Source organism: Kogia breviceps, chromosome 1 (assembly GCF_026419965.1).
Source record: "Kogia breviceps isolate mKogBre1 chromosome 1, mKogBre1 haplotype 1, whole genome shotgun sequence".
Taxonomy (NCBI): Eukaryota; Metazoa; Chordata; class Mammalia; order Artiodactyla; family Physeteridae; genus Kogia; species Kogia breviceps.
This window is the reverse complement of record NC_081310.1, coordinates 103,168,357-103,180,759: the sequence shown is the minus strand read 5'-3', so window position 1 is coordinate 103,180,759 and position 12,403 is coordinate 103,168,357. Positions and strand designations below refer to the sequence as shown.

Sequence of the window (12,403 nt, the reverse complement as noted above, 5' to 3'; positions counted from 1 at the left end):
ATCGTCTTACTAGAGACTAATAAGGAGTCTAAGACTTAGTCTAAGACTAAGGAAAATACAAAAAAGTGAAAATTTTGACTTAGCAAAAATTATAATTTTACCTGAGAAATTCTAAATTGTTCAATTTGAAAAATGTGCTAAAAAATGGAATCAAAGAAGGCAATGCTGTAAAAATTATTATGCAGTCAATCCACACTATGGGTCACATTCCTCTACCTAAATGTTTTGTCACTATCAAAATCTACTATAAATCACTCATGGACTTGATTATCTTATTCTTTACTCTGAGCTTTAAAGTGATATATTTTAAACAACAAATTAGTTGCCTGCTTTTATTCCAAAGCTTTACCAAAACACAAAAAATAAACAAAAAACAAAAAAACATACTAAAGATGCAATAAAATAGGTGATGTTTTGGCGGTTCTTAATCTTCTAAGAACTCAAGGATATTTCTGAGAATCTAACTAACCTGAAGAATCCGTACACAGTGAGAAATATGCATGTATACTCCATTTTGATATGATTTTTGGTACTCTACAGTACACCCCCAGAAAACATTCAATACTATCTATAAAATTCTAACACCATCGGGATCTTCTAAGTGCCTTCAAAATTTATTCAAACGTTAATTCTTTAAACAGTTACTGAGTATCAAGAATATGTCTGGCACATTTTTAGGTTCTGGGGGTACAGCAGTGAACAGTAAGCAGTAAGATCCCTGATGCTCTCCTGTAGTGTAGTGGGAGAGATGGACTACCCAGTACATGAACCAGATTATTTCGTATAGTGATTAAGTGCTATGGAGAAAGTAAAGCACAGTAATGTGATTAAAAGTGACTTAGCAGAGGACTGGAAGAGGGTGATGTGGTAGTGATTTTACTGGATGATCAGAGATAATATGTGAATTCACCTGATAAGTATAACTTAAAGTGTCAATTAAGTCATAGTTTAACAGTTTCACTCAAGTTTATAGACATGAACGAACAAGCCAATGCATTTAAAAATCCCCTTAAGTTGACTTTGTACAGAAGAGTAGTAAGCTATGGCTTCTGAATATATTACCAGAAAAATCTTGGTTAGTTCTTCATCATTCCAAAAATAAGAACTACAAAAAGCTCTCCACACTTCCTTTCATAAGTAAGGAAAACATGTATGTGCACAGGCACCTGAACCTATCAGAAACAGGCTGAATTTCCTATTTTGTGGCATCTTATTTTAACAAAATCATCATTGGGTCTGTTAAATGATACTGTAAGTTAAAGCACGGAATCAAAAAATACACATATACCTTAAAACATTGACATAAAATTGACATACAAATGCCTTTACTTGGTAAAGCAATCTGATGGATTGTGTTCTTGTTCATTCATTTGTTTGAATAACAAGAACGAATACTTCACAGTCCAACCTATAGTCCCATGAGTTATAGGTTATGATATCAGGAAACTTAAACAGCAAATTTCTGTTTTTCCTTTAGGGAAAAAGGCAAGAAAAAAAATCACAATAAAGATACTACCCATCACTACACATACAGGGGAAAAAAAAAAACGCTTCCCTTTTCAAATGATTCTTAGAATATGATTCCCAAAAGACAAAAGCCTGCCTAAACCTATTATTATTATTATTATTTTTTTTTGGTGATATGCGGGCCTCTCACTGTTGTGGCCTCTCCCGTTGCGGAGCACAGGCTCTGGACGCGCAGGCTCAGCGGCCATGGCTCACGGGCCCAACCGCTCTGCGGCATGTGGGATCTTCCCAGACCGGGGCACGAACCCGTGTCCCCTGCATCGGCAGGCGGATTCTCAACCACTGCGCCACCAGGGAAGGCCCTAAACCTATTATTAAAAGAAGAGTTTATTGTTTTGATTTTGTGTTGGATGATCTGACAGTGGATGGTGAGTAAAACAACTGAGTAAAAAGGTAGACGGGACAGTTTTCACTGTCCCGATAAAGAAGACGATAAATAACTTGTTTGTTTAATATTTATAGAAAAGAAGGTACTTTTCTTTTGCGTTGATATTTAATATTCACTGAAAGTAACCTACATGCTAGGCACTTTACAACTCATAAGACTGCTATTATAACTCATCAATCCCATTTATAAATCAGAGGTACTTAAGCTGCCCAAGGTCAGAGTTACTAAGAGGTAAAGACAGGAAATGGCAGGAAAAGGATTAAAACTCAGGAGTATGACTCCATAGTCTGTAGTCTCAACCCACTACTACAGGAGGACCCTAAAGACAAACTTCAGGTAATATATAATGGCCTAGAGATGATCTGTTCTTTTCTCCCAAATGCCATGTAACTAACAACATTTACACTCGTCTTTACACTACTTGATACGCCTCTCAGTTAATCGCTTCAGAAAGGGTGGTTATTAAATATTCGTATTTTAGTGCTAATTATGAAAGTCTCAATTTTAAAAAATGATACTATGAGAAAGTAAAGTTGAGAAATGATGATTTCTTTAAATGTAACTAAGCTGACTTTCATATATAAAAATACCCCAACCCTGGAAAAGAGAAAGGGCACTAAATGTGGGGCCTTGGGGCTTCCCTGGTGGCGCAGTGGTTTAGAATCTGCCTGCCAATGCAGGGGACTTGGGTTTGAGCCCTGGTCCAGGAGATCCCATATGCCGCGGAGCAGCTAAGCCTTGCGTCACAACCACTGAACCTGCACGCTAGAGCTTGCGAGCCACAACTACTGAGCCCACATGCCACAGCTACTGAAGCCCATGTACCTAGAGCCCATGCTCTGCAATAAGAGAAGCCATCCAATGAGAAGCCTGTGTACTGCAACAAAGAGTAGCCCCCTGCTGGCAGCAACTGGAGAAAGCCCACGTGCAGCAATGAATACCCAATGCAGCCAAAAATAAGTAAATAAATAAAACAAAGTGTGGCCTCAACTTATGAAACATGTAGGCCATTTATGACCCTATTAGAGAAGTAACGAAGATGGGGTCTCTCTGGGTTACAGATCTATGATTCTTCAGGAGAAAAAGTACTATAATTTGGACTTCTTTCCACAATCCTTTCCCTCAGACTTTCCAGGTAATTCCAGACAGAAACTTTGGTTTAGGTATGTAAAACTGAAGAATTTTAAAGACTGTTTTTCAACAACAGATGTAGTAATGCTTTTACTCATGTATGTAAGCTGCATATAAATTGTAGAAATCTTTATACTATCTTCCATTTATGCCTTCTTTAAAAAGCCTTTCGTGTACGGAGGATGTTCTTCTACTCACAAATTCAAAACAAGACATAGAAACTGTTTCTAGTTGAACATTCCAATACAAACTTAAAAGTTTTCTACCTCAGTTCTAAAGTGAACATCTTCAATTTTGAACAGTCCCAGTCCATCTCTTTTCTCTTTGACTGACTTTTGTCTTCTACTAGCTTTTACCTGTAGTTTTCACACAAAAGGGTCTCACCAAGATCCTGGGTAATTTGTTAAGTCCACCTGTGGCGGAAGAGCTGTGAGCCCTCTCAACCTTACCAAATCTCTCTGTTCTCACAGCATCCTTAATAACTTACTTCTAGTTTCCTTACTTCCCTGACTCATTTGATACCTGCTTTGACCCCTCTGCTAACTCATTTACTTCCCAAAACGGTTGGACTGCCCCAACCTGTTCTGGTCTCAAGTCGTTCCCATCTTTACTTGCTCATATAGACACTCCAGTAAGGGGTTTCAAAAATCAACTTCTATTTTTATAAGTCTATTATTTTAGTCCCACTCATTCACCAGTATTTCTAGTTCTATATACTTTCAACTGTATATAGCAACTTGAACATCTCAAAACTTTTTACTTCATCTGTCCAGTGAAAACTATTTTAACAAAATATAAGTATATTCTCATTCTCCAAGTCTTCCAGACTCAAGCATTTATAAAAAGCACTCGTAACTTCCTTTATCGAAACATAACTGAGAGGCAAAGCAGTTTTACTCTCAAGCAATTTTAGTTAGACTTCAGGGCAAAGCACAGTGTTATACAAGCTGCTGGCTTTAGAAAAACAAAAAAATAAAGTTAATCTGAGCTAAGAAAAATGAATGCTCATGCTCTTTGCATTCTATATGGGAAAACAGAAACTTCAAAGAACAGTTAAACCAGAAACGTAGGTATATACAGGTAGAGAATACTTGTAGTTAATACTGTAGTTAACTCCAACAGTCACCGCACACAGAAAAAAATCTTACTAGGTTCACTGTAAAAGCTGCCTGTAACTCTGCATTTCTGAGTAGCTGCATAGCAGCCTAGTTGCCAAAAGTAACTTATGCATGAGCTGGAAAAATATGGAAGGCTACACTAAATTAGAGGAAAGCTCACATTACCTCTACACCTCTATGCAAGAGGACATGCTGTTAGGACCCTCCTAAACACTGAAACTGAAACAACGTGCTGGAACAGTCTCAAAGTATTACAAAAAAATGAAATAACATATCAAAAATGTTTGTATGTAAAAACTGGAAATTTCAGAGAATTCTGAATAACGTAACAAAATCTATAAAATGATTTCAGTTCTTTCATATAGAGAAAAAGTCATACTTTCAGCAATAATAAATACTGATATTAAAGAAAAGCAGCAGCACTGGCAGAAACATGTATACCTAACTTAAAGAGGTATTCCATTTCCACACCTATAAAAAAAAATGGACTCAAGAGAGACCGTATCTTACAATTGTCAAGCCTCCTCCCCACTTCCAAAGAGTTAAAAATTCCTTCCAATAAAATCCAATTACAATACTAGTTACAGCTAGCTGTGTCTTTGAAATGTTGCGCTTCTAAAGAAGGACTAGTTTATTACAAAATAGTTTTGAATAAGATTATTTCCCCAAGACTAAGTTTCTAATGACATTAACTTTTCTCACTTCTAAAATTCTTTTTTTCTTTGACACAAATATACGTGTAGAGAAAGAAAGTCTGTGTAGAGAAAGAAAGTCTGGACAGGGAAAGGCTGTTGAGATAGATGCTGTTGGAAACAGAATTCTAGTGAAGTCAATTAGAAGAAACATTTTGGGAAAAGCTGGAATATAAGAATGAAATTGTTTTGTATCTGATAATGATAAAAATGTCCTTATAATATTGTCTGTGAAAGTCCCTTTTTGAGACATCTGGATGACAACTGCATATTTTTCCAGGTAAGTATAGTCACTGGTTTTTAAAGGTCTTATTATTCAAATTGGGGTCTGTTTGAAGATACACAGACTCTTATCTTTCTATGTTAGGAAAAACACAGAAAAAATTTAAAACTCAATGTTTCCTTTGTTCAAAAAGGTAAAATAAATTGAATCAATATAAACTTCTTATGTTGAAACAGGCTTTAAGAAATTTTACTCCATCACTACAAAAACACTTGATTCATTCTTTAGTCACAAAGTACATTATCATTCCTAAACATACTTAAAAAAAAAGGAAAACAGTAACAGACTGTTCTTTCTTTTCAACAAAAACAAATCACTTTCTCTACTTTGCTCCCTTTGTTAATGGAACTACTATCCATCAACCCAGTGATTCTAGGCCGAAACTCTTAATACTTCTACCAAAGTCTACTTCCAAATAACTCAGAAATTGTCTAATTTCTTCATATATCATTCTCTCCATATTCTACTTCTGAGACTCTAAAATTCAGGACCTCGGTGTCTCTAAAGCAGATTATTGTAAAGTTTTAAACTGTCCTATGTACAGTAGTAACCCCCCTCTGCCCCCTAAAAAATGCAAATGGAACAAAAATCCTTTCTAAGTGTAAATATCGTGAAGTCCAATCTCCTTAGTACAACAAATCAAATCCTATATCCAGACCCCTGCCCACCAGGACTTTTTTAGTCATTCCCATTCTCACATTTTACACTGCAGAAAGAACTCTACAAGTAGTTGATAGGTTTCCACAGGTAGCCTACTATTTCAAATAAATTTTGTTATTTATTTTACAGCTTTGTTCATTGACAAAGAACATGTCCATCACTCCAGAAAACGTCCTAATATTTATTAATCCCCAACACCCACAAGCAACGATTATTTTGGTTTCTATACTGAAAATTATCTGCTCTTTACAGAAAGGGAATCACATATACTCTTTTGCGTCTGGCTTCTCTTGCTTCATATAATGTTTCTTAATATTCACTTGTGTTGCTACCATGTATTAATAGTAATTCTTTTGCTCTTAATGAGTAGTAATCCACTGCATGACTAGCTTCTTGATCCATTTTCCTGTTGATGGACATTCAGATTGTTTCAAGTTTGGGACCAGTATAGATAGTTTTTTTTTTTTTTTTTTTTTTGCGGTACGCGGGCCTCTCACCGCTGCGGCCCCTCCCACCGCAGAGCACAGGCTCCGGACGCACAGGCCCAGCAGCCATGGCTCACGCTCCGCGGCATGTGGGATCCTCCCAGACCGGGGCACGAACCCGCGTCCCCCGCATCGGCAGGCGGACTCCCAACCACTGCGCCACCAGGGAAGCCCAGATAGTTTTTTATACGCACATTTGTACAACTAGAAATGGAAGTACTGGGTCACAGGACAGGTTTATGTTTAACTTTATAAGAAACTGCCAAACTGTGTTCCAAACTATTTTACACTCCCACCAGCAATGGCATATAGTTTCAGCTGCTCCACATCCTCATCAACATTTGGCATTACCGATTTGTTTAATTTTAGCCGAGATTCTAGTTGGTCTGAAGTGGTATCTCATATTAGTTATAAATTGTTATTTCCTTATGACTAATAAATCTTTTCATGTGCTTATTAGCCATTCGTGTTACCTTCTTCTGTCCATTTAAAAAATTAGTCTCTTTGTATTTGTCATGGAAGTATTCTTTACATACTCTGGATATAAGTATTTATATATGTCAGACATGTGTTGATATCTGAATGAATACTAATATTTTCTCTCAGCCTGTGCCTTGCCTTTTCATTGTCTTAATAATGTTGTTTGATGAGAAGGTTTTCATTTAGATGGACTCTAGTTTGTAAAGTATTCCTTTATGGTTAGTGTATTTTTGTACCTTTTCTAAGAAATCTTCATTTACCCCAAGGTTGAGGATACATTCTAGAATTTTTTTCTTAAAAGCTTTGCATATTTTCATTTTAGGTTTAGGTATGTAATTCATCTTTTTCTGTATGGCATGAAGTAAGGTTTGAGTTTCTAATTTTTTGTTTGTTTGTTTTCATATGTGTATACAACTGTTCTAGCACCACTTGTTAAAAATACTTCCCTTTCGCCATTAAATGACCAAGGGACCTTTGTAAATAATCAACTGACATTAAATGTAGGAGTTTATTTATAAATACTGTTCTGTAACACTAATCATGCTAATACTAAACTGCTATGATTACTTCACTCTTGAAATCAAATAGTATTCCAACTCTTTTTTTCTTTTTCAAATGGCTTTATTCTAGGTCCTTTCTTATTTCCATATAAAGTTTAGATCAATTCATCACTTTCAATGTAAATGCCTGTTCAGCATGACTGATTTATAAATTCCATCCCAATTAGGGGAAAAATGACATCTTTTAACACACTGAGCCTTCTACTCATGAACATGGTGTATCTACTTATTTAAGTCTTTAATTTCTCTTTGCCATGCCTTGCAGTTATTGATGTAGTTATCATTCACATTTTTTGTTAAATTTATTATTTGATATTTTGTCTTTCTGATGTTTCTATAAACAGATTTTTAAAAATTTCATTTTCCAAAACTTTGCTAATAAAATCAGAAAATAATTATCTTTGTATGGTGAACTGTATCCTGTAACCATTATAAAATCATTTAGATTCCTTTGGGTTTTCTATTTTAAAAATCATGTTGACTGTGAATAATACAGTTTTACTTCTTCCCTTCTGATCTTTATGCTTTTTTATTTTACTCGCCTTAATGTAAGCAAAAGCTAGAAAAATTGTGGAAAGATATCCTTACTTCATTCCTCATTTTAAGAAGAAAACATTCACCCCTGCATGTTTTGTTGTTGTTACTGTTGTTTTAAAGAAAATGATTAAGCAATTACTTAAATTTACCTGGAAACACAAAAGCTCTAGATTTATCAATTAGAAAAAAAGAGCAAAGTTCCTCAACCTCATTAGTCATAAAAACGAAAATTAAAACCTTGAGAAACTACTTACACACCCATTAGAAGAGATAAAATTGAGGATGTTGAGCAACTGGAACTTTCATATACTGCTGGTGGGAATGTAAAATGGTATAAGCACTTTTGAAAACTGTTTGGCATTAAATGTGCCTAAGAATTAAACATACACCTACCATACAAAACAGGCGTTCCACTCTTCAGCATTTACTCAAAAGAATTAACAGTGGATGTTCACGTAAAGACTTGAACATGATTGCTCCTAACAGTTTTACTCATAATAGTCCCCAAAGGGAAATTAAATGTCCATCAATGGCTGAATGAATAAACAAAACGCAAACACTACTCAGCAGTGAAGAGGAAAGGAAGTGAAAGCAGTACAACACAAAAGAGTACATAGTACATGATTCTGTTTATACAAAATTCTAGAGAATTCAAACTAATTAATAGTGACAAAAAGCAGATCAGTGATTTCCTGGGAAGGGGATAAAACAGGAAGGGATGGCTACAAAGCTATGAGGAATCTAGTATGTGTGATGGATATATATTTTGACTGTCAGTGATTTCATGGGTACATACATCTTTCAGTACTTATCTGACTGTACAATTTAAATGGATGCAGTTTATTGTATGGAAATTATACCTCAATAAAATTGAATTTAAAGTGGAAAAAAAAGAAGAAAACATTTAATATTTCACCATTATAATGTAGGCTCTTAGTAGATGCCCCTTGTCTACCCTGTAGAAGTTCCCCTTTATTAGTTTTCTGAGAACTTTTTATCATGAATGGATGCTGTATTTTTGTCAAATGCCTTTTCTGCTTCTGTTAACATGATGATTTTTTCCCTCCGTTATTCTATTGTGATAAATTACACTGAATTCCTTTTCAACTGTTGAACCTTACAATCAAGAGGTAAGCCTCAATTAGTCATCATGAATTACCTTTTCCATACTGCTTAAAGTGATTTGCTAATATCTTGTTAAGAATGTCTGCATTTATGTTAATGAAAAATATTAGTGTGAAATCCTGATTTCTTATATTACCTTTGTTAGATTTTGGTTTTGGTAGCTTCATGAAGTGAATTAGGGAGTATCCCCCTTCTCTTTTTCTAAAAAAGGTTAAAAAACGGCTATTATTTCTTACTTTGAAGTTTCATAAAATTCAACAGTGAAACCACCCATGCCTGAGTAAAACCACCTACAAGTGAAAACCACCACCAAGTGAAATCACCTATGCCTGAGAAATCTCTGTGAAAAGATGTTTTTTATTATTAAAAACTCAATTTTGATAATAGAGATAAAGGTAATCTATACCTATAATATAATAGAGGTAATCTATTATATCAGTTTTGGTTCACTAGATTTATAAAAGTTTGTCTATTTCACTTAAGTTGCTGAATTTATCTGCATTACCGATGCTTGTGATACTGTCTTTCTGTCCTATTGCACTGTGTAGGATCTGTAGTGATATCTCCACTTTCATTCCTGATTCTGGTAATTTATGTTTTCTTTTTCTTTCTTGACAGAAATTTTAAACCTTTCTTTTTTCTACTACAGATATTTTCCAATGTAGGTAGATAAGTACTAATATAGGTATAGAACTATTTTCCCCCCATGCACTTCTTGTGGGGAAAATATTTCTATATTTTCTTCTATATTCCAAGAAAATATAGATGTGTTTTCATTTGATTTTCATTTTCATATGATTAAAATATGATGTATTTTCATTCAGTCAAAAATATGCCCTTTAGATTTGTGATTCATGTGCTTTTCAGAATTGTGTAAATTTCTAAATATTTGGTAATTTCATAGATTTCTGTAAATCCCACTACAGTCAGGTACTATATGAGCTTCAATCATTTGAAATTTATTTTAAGTTATTTTAATATCATGTTGAATATCCTATGTACATTTAAGAGGCTATTCTGCAGTTACTGGATGTCTTGTAAATGTGAGTTAAGCCAAGCTGACAGCATTGTTCAAATCCTCTACGTATTGTTTTTTTAAGATCAATTCATCCTATTGATTACTATGAGGAATGTTAAAATAGCCAATTGTAAATTTAAAATTGTAGATTTCTCTGCTTCTCTTTTAATTTTGTCATTTTTTAAAATGTACTTTGAAGCTGTTATTACTAATATACAAATAAAGGAATGTTATATTTTCCAATATATTGACTCTTTCGACCCTAAGAAATATGCCTTTTTTTTTTTTTTTTTTTTTTTTTTTTTTTTTAAATTTTTGTGGTACGTGGGCTTCTCACTGTTGTGGCCTCTCCCGTTGCAGAGCACAGGCTCCGGACGCGCAGGCTCAGTGGCCATGGCTCACGGGCCCAGCCGCTCCGCGGCATGTGGGATCTTCCCGGACCGGGGCACGAACCCGTGTCTCCCGCATCAGCAGGCGGACTCTCAACCGCTGCGCCACCAGGGAAGCCCGAAATATGCCTTTTTATATTACTAATATACAAATAAAGGAATGTTATATCTTCCAATATACTGACTCTTTTGACCCTAAGAAATATGCCTTTTTATACCCGGTAATACTCCTTGTCTTGAATTCTACTTCATCTGATGTTAATACAATCACATCAACTTTCTTGTGCTTACTGTTTGCATGAAATATTATTTTCCATCCCTTTTACTTTCAACTTGTGTCTCTGTACTTCAACCTGACTACAGCAGTAGACACTGTAGTTAGGTCTTACTTTTTAATCCAGTATGATATTCTTTGCCTTTTAATTGGACTTCTTAGACTACGAATGTCCAAAATAAACATACTACAAGCCACATAAATTTTAAGTATTCTAGTAACAACATCAAAAGTAAAAGTGAGTAAACTTAATTTTATTTGAATTTCTGAATTTCAGCAGGTTATTAGTTATCCATTTTATACATATTAGTGTATACATGTCAATCCCAATCTCCCAATTCATCCCACCACCACCACTCCACCACTTTCTCCCCTTGTTGTCCATACGTTTGTTCTCTACATCTGTGTCTCTATTTCTGCCCTGCAAATGCGTTAATATACGACATGTTTTTCCCTTTCTGACTTCACTCTGTATGACAGTCTCTAGATCCATCCACGTCTCTACAAATGACCCAATTTTGTTCCTTTTTATGGCTGAGTAATATTCCATTGTATATATATAGCCCATCTTCTTTATCCATTCGTCTGTTGATGGGCATTTAGGTTGCTTCCATGACCTGGCTATTGTAAAATAGTGCTGCAGTGAACACTGCAGTGCATGTGTCTTTCTGAATTACGGTTTTCTTTGGATATACACCCAGGAGTGGGATTGCTGGGTCATATGGCAATTCTGTTTTTAGTTTTTTAAGGAACCTACATACTGTTCTCCATAGTGGCTGTATCAATCTACATTCCCACCAACAGTGCAAGAGGGTTCCCTTTTCTCCACACCCTCTACAGCATTTGTTATTTGTAGATTTTCTGACGATGACCATTCTAACTGGTGTGAGGTGATACCTCACTGTAGCTTTGATTTGCATTTCTCCAATAATTAGTGACATTAAGCAGCTTTTCATGTGCTTCTTGGCCACCTGTATGTCTTCTTTGGAGAAATGTCTATTTAGTTCTTCTGCCCATTTTCTGATTGGGTTGTTTGTTTTTCTAATATTGAGCTGCTTAAATATTTTGGAGATTAATCCTTTGTCCATTGATTCATTTGCAAATATTTTCTCCCATTCTGAGGGTTGTCTTTTCATCTTGTTTGTAGTTTCCTTTGCTTTGCAAAAGCTTTTAACTTTCGTTAGGTCCCATTTGTTTATTCTGGTTTTTATTTCCATTACTCTAGGAGGTGGATCAAAGAAGATCTTGCTTTGATTTATGTCAGAGTGTTGTTCCTACGTTTTCCTCTAAGAGTTTTATAAGTGCCCGGCCTTACATTTAGGTCTCTAATCCATTTTGAGTTTATTTTTGTGTATGGTGTTAGGAAGTGTTCTAATTTCATTCTTTTACACACAGCTGTCCAGTTTTCCCAGCACCACTTATTGAAGAGGCTGTCTTTTCTCCACTGTATATCCTTGCCTCCTTTGTCATAGATTAGTTGACCAGAGGTGCGTGGGTTTATCTCTGGGCTTTCTATCCTGTTCCATTGATCTATATTTCTGTTTTTGTGTCAGTACCATATTGTCTTGATTACTGTAGCTTTGTAGTCTAGCCTGAAGTCAGGGAGTCTGATTCCTCCAGCTCCCTTTTCCCTCAACACTCCTTTGGTTATTCAGGGTCTTCTGTGTCTCCATAGAAATTTTAAGATTTTCTGTTCTAGTTCTGTAAAAAATGCCATTGGTAATTTGATAGGGATT

General features: G+C 35.3%; 1 protein-coding gene across 4 annotated transcripts in view; it reads right to left on the bottom strand.

The window, feature by feature from the left end:
* The window catches only part of PTBP2 (polypyrimidine tract binding protein 2), an 82,054-nt gene that overhangs the window by 41,486 nt on the left and 28,165 nt on the right, over positions 1-12,403 (bottom strand). The window lies entirely within an intron of this gene.